Source organism: Mastigoproctus giganteus, chromosome 14 (genome assembly GCF_048544385.1).
Source record: "Mastigoproctus giganteus isolate SK-2022 chromosome 14, ASM4854438v1, whole genome shotgun sequence".
NCBI classification, from domain to species: Eukaryota; Metazoa; Arthropoda; class Arachnida; order Uropygi; family Thelyphonidae; genus Mastigoproctus; species Mastigoproctus giganteus.
The window spans coordinates 117,625,381-117,650,121 of record NC_143588.1 but is presented as its reverse complement, the minus strand read 5'-3'; positions in this window follow the sequence as shown (position 1 = coordinate 117,650,121).

Below are 24,741 nucleotides of genomic sequence, written 5' to 3'. Positions count from 1 at the left end.
TCTATTTTAATACTAAGTTCTCAACATCTGCAGTCAGTTCATATTAAACAACTACACCAAAATCTAAATATTGTAGCAAGGTATCCATCACTTTACAAGGCAAAGCCAATATGTCAAAAGGCAATACCGTCAGCTACTAATACTGAAAGCTGCGTACGCAGCTTTCCTATCGCAATGGAATTCCCTGTTCTCAGGTTAAAAATTCTCTCCATTTTTTTTTATCCCCAACTCGATCAACCCTTTAATAAAAACTCCTAGGATAAAAACTTCACTACTGAATCTCATTTTTCATTTAAAATGAATCTAGTCTTCATTTTCTGTAAAGTTGTTGTTATATTTTAGGAACATCAGCGACTACGGCCATATTGATCCGAGGTCGATTTTTCTGTTTGCTGGACGAAAAACCATAGTTTCCGGGAGAAAAATCATGCTACACTACCTGAAACCGACTAACTCAGCCATGTTGTGAAAAGGCCAAAAAATTCCTTCCGTCGTCGAAGGGACTTGAACTCGGGTTTTCCCACCCGGTGTGAAGAGGACGGCGATCCTACCAACTGTGCTAACCACGAGGGCTTTCTGAAAGGAACAGAACTGCTGTGAATCTAGAAATTAATTATAAAAATCTGAAAATTTAGCACTGATAATAACATTGCAATTTAATACTGATAACAGCCTTCACAGTTTCTAGAATTGAGTAAGTTCTTTCTAGAAGATCTTTAAGAATTTACTATAACTCTGTGTTCCTCCCTATGGTTGCCTATGCTCCTGGAGCTTGGTTCCATAGGATGAAGACATTATTATTATTATTATATTAGGGTAGCCCGTAAATGATTACATATACCAGTTTATGTATTGTGTCTGTAAATTGCGTGTGTTCTCTGGTCGATTTGTTTTGCTGGACGCAAAAGAATAAATTTTTCGGGGAAAACACATTGCTATCTACGCCTGAGACCGACTAACTTAGCCACGAAGTGAAAAAAAGTTTTATGTATTGTGTCTGTAAATTGCGTGTGTTCTCTGGTCGATTTGTTTTGCTGGACGCAAAAGAATAAATTTTTCGGGGAAAACACATTGCTATCTACGCCTGAGACCGACTAACTTAGCCACGAAGTGAAAAAAAGTCCTTTAAAGTTCCTTGAGTCATTGACGGGATTCAAACCAGTGGTGTATTCTGGCCGTAAAGCACCGGAACGACTTTCCAGTACCTTTTCTAAATGTCATAATAGAAAATCATTAAATTTATGCACCTAATATCATGAAACAATGGCATAATCAAAGGGAAAAATATCTATTGTACTAAATATATAATATTAATAATATATATTAATATTAATTGTTAAAATTAATCGATTTCTTTAAAAATTTATTTAAAAACAAAAATATAAATTTCGCAATGAAACTTGAACGTTTCTTACTAAAGCACGCTGTGTTAGATAAAGAGATCCAACGAATGAGATATACTGTGATGCGTGCGAACACTGCATTTTGTTTCGACATGAGCTGAACGCTACAACTGGTTGTTCTATGAACCGTGAGTCTGAAGTCTGATTCAGTTACTGTACAGTCGATGTGGGGTTATCATATAGTCTTCTGTAGAACGAGCGTTCCGGTACTATTTTTTTTTAGCAATACACCTCTGATTCGAACCAGGGCCTTTTCCACCCTATGTGCGGAGGACGGTGACGATACCACTGTGCGCGCAGACATATATAGGGTGGAGAGAGTAAAATTTCAATCAAAATTAATATCAGTCCAGCATACTATGTTACATTCATTTTGAAGATCTGTCGAAAGGTTTGAACACCTGCTTTCCAGGTTTTCGCTGGAACGCTACCGCTCGATCTCTATGTAATATTTAGAGGTTTATGCTTTCACCTGAAACAGCAGATCCCCACTCAGATCCTTGGAATTTCTAACACTCAAGTCGATGTTAGTGCTGAACGACGAAGAGTTGATTAACACGTCACTGGGTTTCGTAGCACGTAAATTTTTTCCTGGAGTTGACACTCTCATGGATAAAAAAGCTACAGTCCGGTTTGGCCTTGACTTGCTTGACTCTTATTTGATATCAAGACATGGATCATTAAATTATAAACTATTTAAATTTCGCTTGTCTATTACGGAACTTTGTTATAGCTGGTGTGTGAAAGATTGGCAGCATGTTTTGTATTCGTGTCCCTCATACAATGAATTTCGAGTAACTCTGCAGAATGCAATTCCCAATTTTTCATCAGGATTGGAACATATGTTTTTTTTGAAACGCCTTTAGTTATCACCCCCTTCAGGATTTTGCTAATGCACTCTTCAGTAAAAAGTTTGTAATTCATTCATCAATTACTCCATCTTCGAATTCAGATTCAGCTCAAGACTCTTCACCTTCACTCCAATGACGTTCATTTTCTATGATTTGCTCACCTTCTGACTAACAGAATAAATTGACCTTATAGTGGTTTAGATCGTCTTAATCAAGATCTTTGACATCTTTCACACTCCTGAATGTACTGGATTCTGCCCAAAACTTATAACCTTCTATGCTTTGACGTCCTTTCCTCCGGTCAAGATTTGATTAAACTAAATCTTAACAAGATCTGCAATTTTAGGACTTGTGCTGTAATTTGTAAAATCCTTCGATCTCATTTTTGCAAATTTATAATTTTTCGACACACAACTCAATTTTACTATGTAAATTCTAGTGGTCCTCAAATTGCTCAGCTGACTGTTACCTGATTGTGACTTTGTTATTGATGATCGACTGACTGCGACTTTTTTACCGATGATTATAAAACTTATCGGATTTATTTAGGAAACAAAACATTTCATCTAATTTGTTTATAAGGTTTGTACCTGCTTCTGCGCTAAAATACTTATTGAAAAATTGTGTGTGTCAGTTAAATGGTACTGGCTTATATTTACTTTTTAGTTTGTATATAACTGTAATATTTGATATTTAACGTTAATATTTAAATTTAATGATATTACTTGCTTTGTTTACTTTGAAAGCCTCAAAGTACTGTTTGATTACCTCATAGTATAGAGGTTAACCTTGTGTACAGTGTTTATAATTTTTGTACTGCTGTGTTTCGTTTTGTTCTTTTTAACAATGTTTGGCAAGAGTCTTTCGCTCGAACTTTGTTCTGCACATAGCGTCCTTGTCTTCTGCTGCTTTTGATTGGTAGCCCCTGGTCCGAGGTGAGGAACGTTTCTCCGGATTTGGTCGTCCTGGTAATTGCTGATTCCGGGTAACCGGCCAGTTCAACACAAAGAACATGCCACACACATAATCATACAAACAACACTTAACCCACATATCTGGACATTTCTACAGAGTCCTGTATCTTCACAGGAAACGAGGCAGATTTGAACTAACGTTCGAGGTGCTACCCTACACAAGCACATACAAATCATCATGCTAGGGGTAAGAGGATCAAGCAAAGCCGGATGTACAAAGGTGCATTGGCAAAGTTGTTTTAAGGTTCCAACGTGATAACGACCTTAAACTAACAGGATTACTCTTGGTTCACAGGTCTCCACCACCTAACTTTAAGGTTGCTAATATATGTGGGCCCAGGGACTCTAAAATGTGTACCTAGGCCTCTACAATACACTGCACTACTGATAATACAAATTTGTATAATAAAGACACATGCATATCTGCAAATAACTTTCATTTACATATTTAGTAATGTTTGCTGAAACATTTAGCATTTTTACGCCTCCAGTCTCCGTAGAATGTTCCCAGTTCTTTGAAAATGTTCTCCGATATTTTCCGCCATTCAGCCTTCAAAGAATTTAAGCCTTTGCAGAATTTAAGCCTCCCTTAGTAACAGCACAGCAACCCTTTGTCCACTCACCAATCTCGTTGCCCTTTTCTGTACTCCTAGGAGCTCTACATCCTTCCTAAAATGAGTCCTCCAGACCTGTATAACGTACTCGAGGTGTGGCCTGACCATTGCCTTATACAAGGGGATAATCACCTCCTTATCCCTGTTAGCAAAGTTCCTGTATATCATTGACAAAGCACTATGACAAGCACTCTTGCACTTGTCTGCACTGCTCAGAAAACTTCATATCCGACTGCACAATTACCCTCTGGGTCCTTTTCATTCTCCACTATCTTGTGTGTAATACTACCCAGTTGGTACGGTATTCTGGGGTTACTGCTACTCATATAATGTACTTTACATACATTTGTCAGTGTTAAATTTCAGTTGCCACCTCTCAGTCCATCTGCTCAACTTTTCTAGATCCTGTTGCAGTAGTGTACTGCAGCAGGACTACTGTCATTAATAACCCTAATATACCTTCATCAATATCATTGATAAATACAGAAAACAACAATGGGCCAAACACCGAATCCTGGGGGGACTTCACTAATAATATTATTCCATGAAGAGCAGTGTACATTGATTTCCACTCTCTGTCTTCTCCAACTCAACACTCCTTTTATCCATTAAAGCAACTTGCCCTTAATGCCATACTGCTCCAATTTCTACAATAGTCTTCCATGTGTGACATATCAAAAGCTTTTAAAAAATACAAGTATATGATATCAAAATTATTTTTTACATCCAGTTCCTTTCTGACCACATCATATACAGGTGTGCAAAACTTAAGGACCAGCACTATTTCTAAAGGTTTCAACCACAAAATCAAAAGAAACAGCCTGTGGCGATTTGCATAACTGTGGCCGTTCGGTAGAAAGCTGATACACATGCAAAAATTTGAATAGTGATGAAAGGGCTCACATAAACAGATAAAAGCAGCAGTTCAGCAGTTATGTGTAAATTATCGAATGGTGAGCACGATTGTTACAGAAGTTCGATTGGTTTCATACAGTGCTACATACAACGAAATGGCCAGTAGACAACATGTGGATGATTTTATCCGGGGTCGAATAATTGGGAAGGTCGAAGTGCGAGAGGTGTGGCTACAGAGTTCGATATCGCCCATAGCATCGTCTCACCTGCGTGATAGGCCTTCAGAACGACAGGTACAGCTGTTCTAAGGACCAGTGGTGGTCGTCCACGAAAAACAACGCCTAATAATGACCGCTATATACTCCTACAGGCCAATAAGGACTGACACCAGACAGCGGGATCCATTGCAAACCAGCTGCAGAGGAGCAAGGACGCAGAATATCGCGGTTTGCTATTGTCAGGAGACTCCACAAAGGTGGACTGTTTGCCCGACGGCCAGTACGCTGTGTCCCTTTAACACCTGCCCATCGGAGACACCGTTTACAGTGGCGCATCGAACACAAGGGACAGCAGCGAACACAAGTGGACAGCAGCGCAATGGGATAAGGTGCTCTTTACTGATGACAGTAGATTCGGTCGCAGCAGCGATTCTGGACGTCAGCTAACCTGGCGGGAGGTGGGCCCATGGTATCACCCCCACAAAAATCATTGAAAGGGATCGATATAGCGGTTGAGGTGTTCTCGTCTGGGGAGGCGTTATCTTGGATGGACGTACACAGCTCCAGATACTGAAAGGCGGTACTATAACAAGTGCACGCTACTGTATTGAGGTAATCCTTCCTCGTGTGCGTCTGTTCCGAGGTGCCATTGGCCCCGAGTTCGTGTTTATGGATGATAATGCCACATCGTACTGCAGCTATTGATATGCTTTTGGAAAGTGAGGACATTGTTCGTATGGATTGGCCTGCCCGTTTCCATCGATCTAAATTCCACCGGAAACATATGGGACTCTCTGAGGAGACGCCTGGCAGCACATCCACATCCACCAGAAAATGTTCGCCAGCTGAAGATGGCGCTGACAGAGGAATAGACTATGTTACTGCAAGGACCTTTCAACTACATTGTTTAAGTATGGACAGGCGGTGCAAAGCCTGCATCGACATCCTGCTGCAACTTTCTTGCCACTGCTAAATCCTTCCCTATGGAGGGAGAAACAATCCTTCGAATCAATGGGTAAGAAGAGTACTGGAGATTATTAAGACATCTCCACTTAAGAACTGGGAAAACCCACCAAAGAGAGGGAACACCCAGCCGACCAGCAAAGACATCCACATAAAAATACGAACTTCGTCCTTTGGTAGATGTAACCATTCTCTAGCAGCTTTCCTGATCTCTAAATCTAACCCATTAAGCTTACCCGCTGTAACACGATCAAAGACTAATCCATGATATAGCCTTGGATAAGATAATGCTTGAGCAGGGCTTCACTTTAGGATATATGCAGATCTGTTGGAATTGGCAGAGAAAAGCAATGCGTGGTGAGGAGAACAAAAGTGTTGTCTTATAAAAAAAAAGGCAGAGTCTAGAGAGTAGGCTCCTACAATGAGTTCTGAATGAGGTGTTTTAAGACCTTGAATGGATTGAGTAAGCTCAATATTGATGGCATCCTTCCACTTGCTCAGACTATGCACGAGGGGCACAAATTAAAATTGAGTAAGTATGGTCAGGATAGCTGTGCAGAAGTTTCCCTTCAGTCACTGGGTAGCTGATTGTTGGTACAGGCTTCCATTTGCTGTTTGTGGAAATGAGTAGTTTGAAGAAATTCAAGGAAGAACTAAAACTATTAGAGAGGATGGATCGGTGTTTTGGAATGAGTTTTTTTTTTTTTTTTTTTTTTTGACTGATGCTATATAACTTGCTTTCTGTCATCATTTTCACTATTAATACTTATAATACTAAATTACACTAACTCAAACTAACCACTTTCGTAAAACCAGATGGATGTTTGTTCCAAAAACAAATCGCTCTCTAGCAGAAGGCAAATTTCGCACACCTCTCCTATAATCATCTTTTTCAAATTAAATTAATGTTCTTATGTGTGTTGTCTGAGAAACAGTACTGTCACCAGCATCTAGTTTACTCAATCCATTTATAGCCTTACACATTTCAATCAGAACTCCTTTCAGATTACCACTTTTTCTGAAATGTTTAGAACTGAAGTCTTTTATGGTAAGATTACACCTTGACTAATCTTTTTATTCGTCTCTCTGTACCCATTCCGACAGATCTCCATCCTTCTTAAAATAAGGTTTCCAGATCTGTAAGGACTACTCAAGGTGTGGCAAATTCAGTCTTACACAATGGGAAAATTGCTCTCTAGTCCTTGATAGCTAAATTCTTGCATATCATTTACAGAATTCCAGAGCTGTTCTATGCCAAATTATTATATAACAGCACTATGAATACCAAATTCACACGATGCCATTTCTGGCATATATTTCCTGCCTCTTTTATCCCCCCCCCCCCCTCTTGTAGATTCTAAAATTTTGGTACCTTATTACATAATATACTGTATACTGCAATAATAAACTATGTTTTAAATAAAGATACTCAATATTTTGTTTACTTAATTTCAGAAACAAAATACCACAATAAATATTAATTTTATTCAGAAGTTAGTAACAAGCTATTTAGTTCAAGCATTGAATTACCATTCAAAACAGAATTTCCATAATTATTTTTGATATTCAGTAGGGTTTTTTCTGTTTTTGATTTTCAATACATGTTGTGAGCTGAAATTAGTTCGGAGGGAAGAGCAGCTTTTTTATATATACTTTTATATATACAAAGTAATTAAATATCAGTAATACCAAATTACAGCCTGTATACAGGGTGTCTCAAAAATACACGGCATAACTTCAGGAATGAGTTCCTCATAGGTAGACAATAAAAATATTTTATATCAACATAGTTCGGGAAATGCTTGGTTCCCGAGTTATTAACTGGAATGTCTTATCTCCCACAGGTGATTTCCTTCATCACAAGGTACTGACAGAATATGGTTTTCCATTTAGACGATGTACTCAAATCAGGAGCAAGCGGATATTTTTTTTTATGTAAACCCCGAACACGAGAGGTATTAGAACCTATACTTCTTAGTACCGTGCTTGTGTTGGAGGTTGAGAAGACGAAAGAAGATATTCGTTGATATTGGACTTGAACTTCGGTAGACTGTAATTTTCAGGAAATACTTATGAAGGTTGTTCCAGAAAACGACAGTTGAATGAATAAACGAGGATGATGAAAAGTTGGTTCTGTGAGTTTGGAGTTGGACAGTACATGGATGTTGGCTTGTGGCGGCACGTGTTCGGACTGTTTTGAAAGAGAGTGCGGGAATTATAGAAGCCAATTCAGAACAGTGCCCATGGAAGTATCTGTAGAAGAGGCATGCAGCAGAAACAGTACGTCTATGAGAAAGCGAGTGGAGAGACTCTGTTAGAGATGAATCATTAATTAACCTAACTGCCCTCTTCTGAATGGAATTAAGAAGCCCAAGAGAGGTTTTTGGGGGAACCACTCCAGATGTGGGAACAATATTCCATGGCAGGGCAGATTTTCGATTTATACAGAGTGAGCAGCTGTTTGGAAGAAAAGTAACGCCGAGAGCGAAAGAGAAAACCAAGTTTTTTAGATGCAGAGGAAGCAATATTTGTAATGTGCTTGTGCCAAGAGAGATTAGAAGTCAGGGTAATCCCCAAAAGAGATATATAATTTTGCCTAGAAATCGGAGTGTCACCAAAGATAAGCATAGGAACAGAAGAATCCTTTTTGCGAGATATAAGACAAGACTGGGTTTTAGAAGGGTTGAAATCAGCTAAGTTGTCTTTGCCCCACTGGAGAATTACCTGAAGATCGGCATTTAAGGAAACGGTAGCAGATTTTCGAGAAGTTGAAGCTGATTGAGCAGGACAAGGTTTCTCAAATTGGAAAGTGGAATGCAATGTGCTACCATCGGCACATTGCATTCCATACAAGAGGAAAAGAGTGGGGGAAAGAACTGAACCTTGGGGGACACCGGCATTAGTGGAGAAGTTAGAAGACAGAGAGCCATCTACCATCACCCTCAGTGAGCAATCAGAGAGAAAACTGGATAACCAATTACTGATGAAAAACAGATGGCAAACCATGAGATGGAAGCTTGTTTAGAAGACCTTTAGGCCAAACATGATCGAAAGCCTTTGAGATGTCAAGAGCAACTATTTGTGTTTCACCAAACCTTTCCATTGAATTAGTCCGATAGTATGAATCAGAGCTGTAATACTCAATATGTTCTACGTTGGTAATAATATTAGTAAATTAATAAGAGGAGTTTACCTCAATATAGTACGTGGAACACTTCCGTATGATACCCTCCAGAAATTAAAACGGAAAAAACGAAAAAATCGACAACTTACCGGAACATTAAAGTAAAATATAAATAATTAAAGAAAAATATAAATAATTAAATAATCAATTTAACACAATTCAAAATCAATGTAAAACAATTAAAATTCAAATTAACGCAATTAAAAGAATCTAACGAAAATATTCAAAACGATTTTCCTTCCTGAAGCTGACAATGCTTTTCGACCGACTGTCGTGATCACAGGAATGAAAATTACCGAATCAGGCTAAACCTGCAACTTAAATAGTGATTATATGTCTTCGCGCATGCGCGTAAAGGTCCACGCATCGGAGATCAAATATGGCCGCCGAACATTAACAGAATTCTCGTGTAATTTAATTTCAACGGTTTCTGCAATTAATAGTCGCGTATAATTACGTTGAACATTAAGTATTTTGGCCTCGTTAAATAAAAAAGTATGTTTTTCGTTTATGGCATGAAAGGCTAATTCTGACGCTGCCGAACGAGAAGCACGAACAGAGGCTTCGTGTTGATTTACACGGATATTAAGAGAAAACCGGGTCGAACCTTGGTAAGACGAGTCGCAATCACCGCAAGAAATGTTGTATACTAGATCATTAATTTGTGTTGCGAACGCGGAAAGAACCGAGCGATTGTTCAGTATAGTGTGTAACTTCCGTATGGGCCTAGCTATAATTTTAAATTCGGTATCTTTAAAGAATCTGTTAAGCTGTTTGTGCCACTGTTCAACATATGGGACAGAAATAAAGTATTTTTTGATATTACTATTGTTGATTGGTGTAGTATTTTGTATCCTATCTTTAGCTTGTACCCTAATTCGATTTATTGTGTTAATGGGATAACCCCTGTTTAAGAATCTGCTAGTTAATATTTGTATTTCTGAGTCCAAAGCAGAATCCGTCGTTGAATATTTATAGGCATTTAGAAATTGATTAAAGATAATCGATCTTTTGTAGGTGAACGGGTGGTAGCTATTATAATGTAGAAGCATACCGGTGTTTGTGGGTTTTCGATAGATGCTAAATTGTATTTTGTTCGAGTCCCGGGTAAGCGTGAAATTTAGAAAGTTTAATGACTTTGTATCCGTATCTTCCCTTTCCAATGTAAATTTGAGTCTAGAATGAATATTATTAAACGAATGTAAAATGTCTTGGATAGTACTATTATCGGTAATAACTAGAACATCGTCTAAATACCTCCCATAGTATGTGATACGGGGACGAAAAGGTGTCAAATGCATCTGTTCAATCGTTGAGAGATAGATCTCTGACATTAAGCCACTCAGGCTCAAACCCATTGGTAATCCAAAAATTTGTTTGTACACCTTGTCTCGAAAGGTGATGTAGTTAGCCTCAACTAACAGTTTAATTAAGTGAAAAATTTCCTTAATAGGCAGCTTCGTATAATTAATCGGTGTCGAGTTTTTATTTTTGAATATTTTCGTTAGATTCTTTTAATTGCGTTAATTTGAATTTTAATTGTTTTACATTGATTTTGAATTGTGTTAAATTGATTATTTAATTATTTATATTTTTCTTTAATTATTTATATTTTACTTTAATGTTCCGGTAAGTTGTCGATTTTTTCGTTTTTTCCGTTTTAATTTCTGGAGGGTATCATACGGAAGTGTTCCACGTACTATATTGAGGTAAACTCCTCTTATTAATTTACTAATATTATTACCAACGTAGAACATATTGAGTATTACAGCTCTGATTCATACTATCAAATTAATTTTTTAACTCTTATTGACTATTTCATTCACTTCCTGTCTCTCCAGTAGTATACAATCGATACACTCAATTATGGGAGATTTTTTGAATAGCTTGGTACAAAATTACATTAAATCTACACTAAGGTACTCGGCCCAAAGTTACCATATTTCTTTCCTAAAATATTGCCTTCAAAACAACATCGTTCCGAAGTTTGCCAGGGTGAATTTAAATCAAAAAATTTCAGGCATAAAACAACTAACACTGACGACATCACGTAATATTGTTAAGCTTGCCTTAAAATCTCGATATTCGAATAAACAAAAATACCTTTCCCAGGTTAGGAAACTTCGCGATAAAGTAAAAAATTATCTACATCCGAACGATTGGTCGGTATTGAAGACCTCCATAGATTTGCGACGGGAAGCACAAGCCTCAGAAATAAAAAACAGACACGTTAATAAGTTGCAAACATTATCGAATAGTTCAAGACACGTTCATGCGAATTCTAACACGTTGTCGGGAGCTTGCGACCAAGTTCACACGAGTTGGGTGACATCCCCCCCACAGAATATGTCGGCCAGTTCACGAACACCCCCTCACCCAGTATCCAACGAACCGACATATCAACAGGTTACAAATCTTTCCTCGTGTACACTATCGCAGGACCAGATTTCACTTTTATCCAAAGGATTAAATTATAATTTACCACCTCGAAAGCTGCCAAAAAAACAATGCGTAATTGATATTGAATTTGGACTTCGTAGTGTTCCACAAAAAGATGTATTTATTCAACAAGTTAACCAAGTAGTGAATAACATAAAAGAAACGCGACTTCCTAAATTGAATACACATGACAGTTCAGCTCTACGAGAACTTCGTGGAAATAAGGACATTATTATACAGAGGGCAGATAAAGGTGATACAGTGGTAATACTAGATAAACATGATTATATTAATAAGTTAGATTCAGTTGTGTCTGATACCTCCACTTATCGTGAAGTGGACCCGGCACTGTTTACCAATTTGGTAAATCAATACAATAAAACGTTAACCACATATCGTAAAAACGACTACATTACTATGGTTCAGTTGAAGGAATTGAAGTCCAGAACATACAATATTCCTGCACTTTTCGGTCAGGTAAAATTACACAAGCCTGGATTTCCGATTCGACCTATTGTTTCCTACAGGAACTCTGCATTTTCAGCCTTAGCCACACATGTATATAACATTATAAAAACCTTTTAGACAGGTTATACAATTTGGGATTAAGAATTACGATACATTATTTAATAATCTTAAAGACTGTAGACTCGGCGACAATGACAATTTATTCTCATTAGATGTTACCTCATTATATACGAATGTAAACGTTGAATACACATTAGATATTATTTGGGATATGTTAAATAAAAACTCGACACCGATTAATTATACGAAGCTGCCTATTAAGGAAATTTTTCACTTAATTAAACTGTTAGTTGAGGCTAACTACATCACCTTTCGAGACAAGGTGTACAAACAAATTTTTGGATTACCAATGGGTTTGAGCCTGAGTGGCTTAATGTCAGAGATCTATCTCTCAACGATTGAACAGATGCATTTGACACCTTTTCGTCCCCGTATCACATACTATGGGAGGTATTTAGACGATGTTCTAGTTATTACCGATAATAGTACTATCCAAGACATTTTACATTCGTTTAATAATATTCATTCTAGACTCAAATTTACATTGGAAAGGGAAGATACGGATACAAAGTCATTAAACTTTCTAAATTTCACGCTTACCCGGGACTCGAACAAAATACAATTTAGCATCTATCGAAAACCCACAAACACCGGTATGCTTCTACATTATAATAGCTACCACCCGTTCACCTACAAAAGATCGATTATCTTTAATCAATTTCTAAATGCCTATAAATATTCAACGACGGATTCTGCTTTGGACTCAGAAATACAAATATTAACTAGCAGATTCTTAAACAGGGGTTATCCCATTAACACAATAAATCGAATTAGGGTACAAGCTAAAGATAGGATACAAAATACTACACCAATCAACAATAGTAATATCAAAAAATACTTTATTTCTGTCCCATATGTTGAACAGTGGCACAAACAGCTTAACAGATTCTTTAAAGATACCGAATTTAAAATTATAGCTAGGCCCATACGGAAGTTACACACTATACTGAACAATCGCTCGGTTCTTTCCGCGTTCGCAACACAAATTAATGATCTAGTATACAACATTTCTTGCGGTGATTGCGACTCGTCTTACCAAGGTTCGACCCGGTTTTCTCTTAATATCCGTGTAAATCAACACGAAGCCTCTGTTCGTGCTTCTCGTTCGGCAGCGTCAGAATTAGCCTTTCATGCCATAAACGAAAAACATACTTTTTTATTTAACGAGGCCAAAATACTTAATGTTCAACGTAATTATACGCGACTATTAATTGCAGAAACCGTTGAAATTAAATTACACGAGAATTCTGTTAATGTTCGGCGGCCATATTTGATCTCCGATGCGTGGACCTTTACGCGCATGCGCGAAGACATATAATCACTATTTAAGTTGCAGGTTTAGCCTGATTCGGTAATTTTAATTCCTGTGATCACGACAGTCGGTCGAAAAGCATTGTCAGCTTCAGGAAGGAAAATCGTTTTGAATATTTTCGTTAGATTCTTTTAATTGCGTTAATTTGAATTTTAATTGTTTTACATTGATTTTGAATTGTGTTAAATTGATTATTTAATTATTTATATTTTTCTTTAATTATTTATATTTTACTTTAATGTTCCGGTAAGTTGTCGATTTTTTCGTTTTTTCCGTTTTAATTTCTGGAGGGTATCATACGGAAGTGTTCCACGTACTATATTGAGGTAAACTCCTCTTATTAGTTTACTAATTGAATTAGTCCATAAATGGGTAACATAAGCCAGAATATCACCAGTGGATCGACACTGACAGAATCCATACTGGCGATCGTTGATCAGATGGAACGTTTCTAGGTAGTTTAAAAGTTGGCGGTTAATTGATTTCTATTGATTCAATTGATTGACATATGCACTTTATGTACGGTTTGGTGGACGGCAATGCTCTGGAGGCTTGTCGTTTGCACCACAAAACGTTCCAAGAATGAAGATGCCCAGACAGGAAAACGTTTGAAGTTATCCATCGCCACCTTTGTGAACATGGAACCTTTACACCTTGTGTTGCCGACAGAGGACAACCAAGATCTACAACTCCTGAAGTAGAGGAGATTTTCGATGTTGTGCATGCCACTCCTGGAATCAGCACACGCAGAATAGCAATGCAACTGGCTGTTCAACGTTCGACTATTTGGAGTGTTGCAAGAACACCAACTGTAGCCTTACCATCTGCAATGGGTACAGGCCTTGTCACCAGCAGATTACCCTGCACGATTAATGTTCTGCCAGTGGTTCTTGCACCAGTGTGGTGCAACTCCTAACTTTCCTGCCTTAGTGATATTCACAGATGAAGCACAGTTCACACGAGACGGAATCCAAAACTTTCACAATCAGCATGTATGGGCTGAGGAAAAACCACATGCAATTCTTCCATCACATCACCAACAGCGGTTCAACCTCAACATCTGGGTGGGTGTTTCTGGTGATAAGTTATTTGGGCCCCCATGTACTTGCAAACAAACTCACAGGGCAGGCATTCAGAAGCTTTCTGGAAAACAACATGCCTGATTTCTTGGACAACACACCACTGATCATTCGTTAACAAGCACATTTCATGCACGATGGCGCTCCTGCACATTTCAGCCACCTAGCCCACAATTACTTGAATCGAAGGTTTCCTGGTCGGTGGATAGGTCTTTTTCATTCACCTCCACGAGTGTGGAGGTGAATGAAAAAGACCTGGGGCTAATTGTGCAGTCAGATATGAAGTTCTCTGAGCAGTGGTGCCATCAGATATGAAGTTCTCTGAGCATGGTGTAGACAGGCTGCTAGAACAGGGCATGGAGTTTTGTCAATGATATATAGGAATTTTGCTAGCAGAGACAAGGTGATTATCCCTTTATATAAAGCAATGGTCAGGCCACACCTTGAGTACTGTATACAGGTCTGGAGGCCTCATTTTATGAAGGATATAGGGTTGCTAGAACTAGTACAGAGAAGGGGAACAAGATTGGTGAGAGGAACAAAGGGGTGCACTTGTGAAGAAAGGTGGTAAGTTCTGCAAGTTGCAGCATCTGGAGACTAGGCACCTGCGAGGTGATCTGACTGAGATGTATAAGGCCTTGAATGGTGGTTTGAGCAGGCTCAATGCTGATGAGATACTTTCGCTTGTTCAGATTAAGAACCTGAGGGGGCATAGATTCAAATTGAGGAAATGCAGTTGTAGAATAGATGTGTGGAAGTTTGCCTTTAGCCAATGGGTAGTTGATTTCTGGAAGACTTCCATCTGTTATTGTGGAAGTTGATAGCTTGAATAAATTTAAGGCTGAACTAGACAAACATTTGGGGTGACCGGATGGGTGAAATGAGGTTTTTTTTTTGGCTGATGCTGTATAAGCTTGCTTTCTTGCATCATATGCCTCAACTAATGCTTACGTCTACATATACACTCATGCTGTGGGTGGGATGTGTTTATTGAAAATCTTATTTAGTGTATGACGTAGCTAAGTGGTCAGGAGCGAGAGTGCATAGCACGCATTCCTTGAGTGGACTGGGGTTCAAGCCTGTGACTACTAAATACGATAAATATTTGTTTTGACAATTTATTGTAAACTCTACTGACTTGGTTGGCGTGCCGAAGTATAAACAGAAAATTTATTTAAATATGAAAGTGTATTAAATATTATGCTATGTTGTATAAATCTGTCTCATTATTTAAGTGAAATATACATTGCCCCTCTGGTCATAATAATTAATCCTAGGGGGGGGGGAATAAAATATCCTCCTTACCTGGTATCTCCTGAAAATAGCTGCAGTCAGATGTTGTAGTGGGACCTTGCAGGAAGTGAGGAACCTGTTTATTTCGTGAGATATTACAACTACTGTATTGTGGTTCCAAAGTAAGGGTGTATTATATAAAAGAAAGAAATAAAAAAAAAACCCCAACACCCACAACACTAATGCCAGGAGCTTTGTAAATAAACTTAACGAATTTGAAGTACTGATTAAGTCATCACATCATATGCAGATATTGTATGGATAGCAGAGACAGTGTCACTCAGACAAAAGTGATGCTGAATTTGAATGTAGGAAGTACAACGTATACAAGGACAGGAGGGATGGAGGGGTTATGCTCTTAGTTAAGAAGCATATTAAATCTAAGGCGGTGCAAGTCGACATGAGTGACTATTTGCAATGTTGAGTCTGTTTGGTGTGACATAAGCATTGAGAAAACAAAATTGAGAGTAGGAGTGTGTGTTATATAGGCCTAATGACTGTGATGAGTATACCAAACAGCTATACAGGGAAAAGAGGGGACCAGCAAATCAGAATGTCTTCCAATGGGGGATTTTAACTTTCCAGACGACGAATGGAATTTGTGGCTTGGTCACTCACACATTAGCAAGACTTGTAGATTACTTGGATGACTGTTTTCTACAGCAGTATATTAGAGAGGCAACAAGAAGAAGCAATACTCTTTATCTGGTTATCAGCAGTGATTCTACATGCATTAAGAATCTGCAGGTGAAAGACCTCCTGGATGGTAGCAATCACAGTGTACTAATGTGGAATTTAATTAAACACAACTACTGTTAAGGGTAAAGGGAAAGGCATTTGCTTTTGTAAGGGTGACTACATTGGTCTTCTTAGAGAGATTTTAAATTCTATGCAGTGGAACCAACTGATAATGTTACCAACAGCAAATTCTAAATGGGAAGCATTTGGGGAAGTAATCATGGGAGTTACAAGGCTTTTCATATCAACGAAGAAATACTGTTAAAGACTTAGACATAAATGGATGTTAGATGAACTATTGAGACAAGTGGCAGAGAATAAAAGTGCATGGGATGCATATAAATTATCAGGTGATTCAGAAGCCTATGGCATATATACATTAGTCTATAATCAAGTTACAAAGGAGGTTAGGCAAGATAAGACCGATCATGAGAAGCCTCTGGCAAAGAATGCAAGCAGCAAGGACTTCTATGCTTACATTAACTGTAGAAGAAGGAAGGGACTGAATCACATTGGGCCACTTGATGTCAATGGTTAACTGTTGATGATCCTGCTCAGGGTGCTGACAAATTGAATAGGTATTTTGCATCTACATTCACACATAAGGAATTCTTTAGGGGAGGAGTTCATCAAATTCCAATGGGGAGAAATGACTTTGTGATAACTGAAAGGAAGTGGAAGAGGAACTGTTGAAGCTGAACATAAAAAAAGGCACCTGGGGTGGATGGGATCTATCCAATCATATTAAAAGAAGCACAAATGAGGCAAGCAAGCCTTTAGCCATAATTATACGAGGTCCCTATGGACTTGGGATGTGCGACTGTATCCTTAATTCATAAAGAGGGATCAAAAGGTGATGTGAGTAATTGCTGAATTCCCCATGTCATAAATTCCAGGAAGAACTAGAGAAATTCTTGGAGGGCATGGATGGGAGAAGTGTGGGGTTTTTTTTTTTTTTTTTTGATGTTGTATAAGCCTCCTTTCTTGCATAATTTGTTACTACCACCACCACTACTTAATTATTCTGTTTTATTTAGAGTAGTACAATGCCAAGTGACATTTACTTAAGCAGAAAACTTAGTTTGCTCAAGGCTACATACAGAATAAGGCTATGCCTGCCATGAATGATGATGTTATATAGCTGTCACAGCATAAGACAATTAATATTTTAATTAATTTGTGTTAATTACATTATATTAATTGCAATATAAGTTTTACAGTATAAAGCTTAAGGCTACAAGAACCCATAAATAGATCTTAGCATCAATTTATGTAGGTATGCATGAAATTTAAGCAAATAAAGTTTGTAAATGGCATCCTTATTTGAACATCTCATATTGTGAATTCCTTCATAATAAGTCACCCCACTCATTACACTTCAAATAAGCATTGCTTCCCAAATAGAAAATTTAACTACTGTTGATAAATGTAGGATGAGTACCACCATCCAGACAGCACAGTTTTGGAGACTGTGTCCTCATCAGTGGGTGAGTAGGCACAGTGAGTTTAAACCTGAAGTTTTATGCTCTAAAGATTTATGTAATCCAAGATTTAAAAATCTTTTTGCATCTCTCATACCTGATGCTAAATCAATTTACATTAGCTCTTAGACTCCTGATCCTGAATTTGTCAATAATCACAACCACGATTCTTCTGTTAATCAAACAATGATTTATCTTTTTTTGTTTTAATTAATTTCAAATAAATTTTTATTTTAATTCTAAAGTATTACTTGGGGGGAAATAATAGGCTGGATTTCATCTTGCAAATGAATGCTGCAAATCTAAAAACACATCACAATTTTCACAAATAAAAAGTTTCTCAACAGGTGAATTCTTTTTTGAAAGTGATTCTGAGCATGGAAATGCTTTAGCACACATTTCATATCTAAAAGGTTGTGCTGCCTGCTAAATATTGAACTAAATGTTTAAGTACATTCATTTTATTTAATTTTTTAACATTAACTAAGCAAGGAAACCCCAAAGATGGAATGAGAATTATTACTGTAACACAGACAATCACTGTAATGAGTTACACCTAAAACATTTCACAAAAAGGAGACATATGCTATAATCCATAAAATCAAAGTATCCTAACGGCCTTGGTATTATCCAGTGATCGCCTCACATAAATAAAACCAATAAGAATGAAGATCCCAGCAAAATTTGAAACGATATGTTATGGAGTACCCTTAATATCTATCCATATTATACTGATGTACAAGTTAGTGCTATGCACCATTTCTTCATGGTGCAACAAAACAATGCCTTGTAAATTACAAGGCATTGTTTTGTTGAATACACTCAGGGTAGTGAAAAATGAAAAAGCAATTGGGGTGTAATAGTGCAGTAAGATATGAAGTTCTCTGAGAAATGCTGACTGGACAGTGTATGGGATTGTGTCAATGATATACAGGAATTTTGCTTGCAGGGGTAAGAAGGTCACTATTCCATGATATACAGCAGTGGTCAGGCCACATCTTGAGGCCTCCAGACCTATATGGAGGCCTCATTTTAGGAAGGATGTCGAGCTGCTGGAACGAGTACAGAGAAGGGAAGCAAGATTGGTGAGTAGAACAAAGGGGTGCTCTTACTAAGAAAGGCTTCAGTTCTGCAAATTGCAGCATCTAGAGACTAGGCACCTGCAAGGTAATCTGATTGAGGTGGTTAAGGCTTTGAATAGATTGTGCCAGCTCAATGCTGATGGGATTCTTCCTCTTGCTCAGACCACATATATGAGATGGCATGAATTCAAATTGAGGATGGACGGTTGCAGAATAGAGGTGCAGAAGTTTGCCTTTAGCCAGCGGATGGTTGATTGCTTGAAAAACCTTTTATTTGTTGTTGTAGCAGTTGATAACTTAAATAAATTCAAGGAAAAACTAGACCAGGGATCACCTGGTCTAGTTCCATATGCACCTGGTCTAGAACCATATGCACATGGGTGCCAAGGTGCCAACCGAAGGGTTGGCACATGTGCCTGCATGAAAAATTATAGTCCTCCTCACTGCATTACTTCTTTAATCATTGAGAGATTACCATACAGGTGACCCCCGCTTAATGCTAATAATTCGTTCCGGAAAAACAGAGTGCTAAGTGAGCACCACATTTGCAGTCTGTGCCATAGGATATTTCCTAATCAATAATAAACGGTAGTGAAAAGATGCACAAATGTCGGTCAAAATATTTAATATTCAAATATTTGTACATATAAAATATTCTGCATTACATACGTATATAATTTGTGGTAACTACTTACGTATCAAAATTAAACTTAAAATTCCAATTAAATTCATGAATTTAATTGATCTAAATTAATTTTAATTGATTTAATTTAATTGATGAATTTAATCATGAAAAATGTGTCGATTTTAGGTTGAACGTTGGCCCTCTTCCAAATAAACTAAAAGGGGTATTAATTTTAAATCCCCCGCAGCGTTACCACCCAACAATAAAGTCACCCGATCCTTCACCACTTTGAAACCTGGCATGTTTTTTTCTTCTTTCAATATGAAACTTCTTTTAGGCATTCATTTCCACAAAAGTCCTGCTTCATCTATGTTAAAAACTTGTTGAGAAGTATAACACATAATACCCCTCTTCAATAATTTTAACAAGTTCTTTTTTGAAAGTTTTGGCTCCTTGATCTGCACTTGTGGCTTCTCCCTGGATTTTAAATCTATTCAACCAGCCCTTACCAGTTTTAAATGGTTCCACATTTTTTTTTTTAGGTGAGTTTTCTTCAGATCATCATCATATCTCTCTCTCTCTCTTTTTTTTTTTTTTTTTTTTATAATATTTAACTTAACTGAATTCTGCATTGGATATTATCTTCAATAAAATTAGTTAAAGTCTTTCCATTTCAATCCTAATAGCCTGTCTAGTCCTAGTTGCTTGCAGTAGAACAGCTATCTTTCCAGCTGCTAAAGTTAATTCTTTATTTTTTTTATAATTGTTTTTACAGTTAAACTTAGAAGTCCTAAATTATGGCACACATCTGCTTGTCGTCGACCGGAATCGATTCGCTTCAAAACGTCTAATTTAATTTTCAAATTCAGTCCTTTTCTTACATTTATAGTCTTCGTACTGCACCCAGATGTTGTTGCTTTTTCATTCTTATCGGCCATTATTAACTCTTTGAAAATGTAACTGTGTTGGTTGCATTAATTACGATACAATGTTCAAGTAAACTGTTCGTTACGCACGATGTCTAATAGTGTACTGAGTGATGACTAGACGTCGGATAAATGCATATAACGCAAATATTACAGGCAATATACTTGATCATTTTTTAAAATATTGATCTCGGAACTACGTAACAAGTCACTATACTGCAATTAAATTAGCATGTGAGAAAATTTCACTGAGCGTGGGAAACATTTTAATGCTGTTTTGCTATTCATTTTCAAGCTATCGACTCCATCAAATGAAACGATTTCATTAAATATGCCAAAAATGCAATCTGTAAAAGAGCGTTATAGTGATCTGTGACAGCATTATAGTCAGATATGGGTTATAATATAAGAACAGCGTTATAGGAAATCAGCATAAAGCGAACCACGTTATAATGGGGGCCTGCTATATTGTGATAATATGCATGTACCTGTTATTTAATTTTTAATAAGTCTTAAGCACGAGTAAGAATCCTGGGGAAATCAACTTGAAATTAAAAGAAGGAAAGAAAACCAGACACCTTCCTTGAAGTGAGCATCCATTTCTAGTACTACGTCATATATCAAAGATTTAATTTGTTACTTTTTTATAGTCTTAATTCTACCAGGACCTATTTCACAGCATTCATCATAGTCTGTTTCCTGGTGAGGTAGAGACATTTTTCAAATATCTGTGTGTTTTTTTTTGAGACAGTACATTCATTTGTGTTTCAAATATTACCAACTCATGATCTAGGAAATCGAAATTCACTAGTAAAATATACATTCTGATTTATTCCTAAAATTTTCGTATCTCGAGTTGGACAGAATACATCCACAAACACTTAAAAGTCAAAGCATCCTGTGTAATAAAAGTAAATAATTTTCATAGACGAAGACACTGTTAGTTAAATCTATAACAGAAATCGGGGTTCTGATGAACAAATGTTGAACTCCTCCTCAAAATTCAACACATTTCATTAGGTATACAAAATGAGTTACATAAACAAGTCCAAGACTTTACAGCCGTTTAATTTTACAGTATGAATTTAAAACAATACTGATTTAATAAGAAGGTATTCAGTATATTACTTTTATTATTAGCATCAGTAGTAAGTCCACAGCCCAGTTTATGATCTTTAGATCTTGCATATATCTCAATGCTTTACAGATTTCATTTTATTTATTTTGTTTAATTGGGCACTTTTGTGAAAATTTAACAATTTTATGTTAAAATAAAATCAAATGTATATAATTCCTTGGTATAGTTTTTTATTATATGTTTATTTTTAGGTGGACCCCACAAAGAGTAACTTAATATGAGTGGAAAAAAACAAATGGGAAAATCATATAATTTCAACAGTGAATGGGAACAATTCTGCTTTATCATATGTAATGGAAAGTGCGTTTGTTTATTGTATCGTAATTCTGTGGCAGTAGCCAAGCATAACATTGAGAGGCATTTTAAAACGAATCATAGAACCTTTGACACAGACTATCCACATAACTCTGCTATAAGGAAAAACAAAGTTTGCACATTAAAATCTGAAATTTCAATTCAACAGTCGATTTTTACTAAGCATATTGATAAGTCTTCAAATGCAATGATATCATCTTTCAAAATTGCTTATGTTCTTGTGAAAAGAAAAAAGCCACTCGAGGATGGAGAACTAGTTAAGGAAGAAATATTGTCTGCTGCAGATTCCCTTTTTTGAAGATTTCAGCAATAAGTCAACCATTATTTTGTCGATTAAAGATTTACAACTATCTGCTAACACTATAAAAGGGAGGATAGAGAGAATTTCAAAAAATTTAAAGTCATAGTTGATGGGTGACCTTCACACCAGTGCCTACTATTCATTACAATTTGACGAGTCAACAGACATAACAGATACAGAACAAATAGCTGTCATAGTTAGAATGATTTTTATGATAACTTGGCGAAAGAGGAGCTTCTAACAATTCTTTAATTGAAAGGCAAAGTTAGAGGAGAAGATAATTATCAAGCATTTAAAGATTATGCTTCAGAAAACAAAGTTCCTCTTCAGAAACTAGTGTCAGTGACTATCGATGGTGCACCTGCGACAACAGGTATGAGAAATGGTTTCATTAGTCAGTGTAAGAAAGATACTTCATTTCCAGCATTAATTGCATACCACTGTATTATCCACCAGAAAATACTCTGCAAAAGTGATTCATTTTAAGAATGTGGTGAATGTGGTAACAAAAATTATAAATTACATTCGATTTTCAAGTTTGCAGCATAGCCTTTTAGATCTTTCTTGAAAGAAGTTTAATCTGAATATTCAGACTTCATATTGCACACCAAAGTACAATGGCTAAGTAAGGGAAGATTCTGGAAAGTTTTTGTGAGTTACTACCCGAAGTTCAAGTATTTTTTGAATCCAGAAATGAGGAATACCAACAAGTTAATGACCACACTTGGTTGCTAGATTTAGCATTTCGCACAGATATGAATCTGACACTTAATGTATTCAATCTTGAACTTCAGGGAAAAGATATTGCTGAAATGATTAGTTTAATCAGGGCATTCAAAGGTAAACTAAACTCGTGGGAAACTGACATAAGAAAAAAGTCACTGTTATACTTCCCTTATTTGAAAAAGTTTATTATCGAAACTGCCACAAAAAACAGTTTTAATATTTAGCCTTTTTGTGGAACAACTTGAGGAGCTAAAGCAAGAATTCATATGGCATTTCCAGGGTTTTGAGAAAATCGAACCAGTTGTGAAATATGTTCTAAATCTCTTCAATAATGTAGATATATCTGAGATTTCAGTATTAACTGGAAACTCATCTAAAAGACATTGCAGAAACTGAACCAGAAATTGTTAACCTTAAAAGTGAAATTGTTTTATAATCATATAAAAAAGATAATGACTTCTGGAATTGGGTGGACAAGAATAAGTGTCCTTTGTTAAAGAATGTAGCACTAATGGTGAACTCTTGCTTTAATTCAACGTACCTCTGTGAGTCATTTTCCAGCATGAAGTTCATAAAGTCAAAGAATAGATCTAGACTTACAGATGCACATCTAATTGACTGTTTGTGAGCTGGGTGTTCATCTTATACTTCAGATTTTCGTTCAATAACTGAAGAAATGCAATCACAAGTTTCACATTAATGTTAATTAAATTTTATTTTATTATTTAAAAAATATAATAATAAATCTGAGAGTTACCTCAATATCCAAATAGGAGATCTTCTTTTTTCAATTTCCAGGATAAAATCAGATAAATTAAAACTTCATTAAATTAAAAACACCAAATTTAAATAAATAAATAACCTAAAATATCTCAATATGCTCATACTTCCCATATGTGAACCCTCCAAGCACTGGAACACGCCGACATCAACCAGCCCCAGACAACCCACACACTAAAGAAGACTGAATACATTTTCGTCAAAAATAAATCTATTTATTTATTTAATAAATAAATAACCTAATTCAATGTTTTTAATTTAATGAAATTTTAATTTATCTGATTTTATCCCGGAAATTGAAAAAAAAGATCTATTTGGATATTGAGGTAACTCTCATATTTATTATTATTATTAACAAAAGGGAGATAGATTGAGATTTTCATCTCTTAGTATTTTAGATTATGGCGCATTTAGGGCTAGAGCCTCAAGCTGCGAACAAGTTTAGACTATGTATATAAAGTGCTTAGCATCATAATACACAGCCATTTCTGAATAAACAGAAAATTTTTAAGGTGGCATCGTTTTAGGTTATATCTCATATTGTGAATACCTTCACAACGAGTTGCCATGATATTGCACTACTTCGAATAAGTAACGCTTCACCTAAGGAGAAGACTAATGTTACTTATTCTCAGATAGGTACCACCACCCAGACAGCACTGTTTCAGGGCTATTTGGCCCTTCTTCAGTGAGTGGGTAGGTACCCAAGTGATGCAATGATGGCAAAACAGTTATGAAGTATAACTCCACAATATGAGAGATGCCTGATGGTGTATGATGTATTTAGACTAAGGCGCATTTAGGGCTAGAGCCTCAAGCTGCGAACAAGTTTAGACTATGTATATAAAGTGCTTAG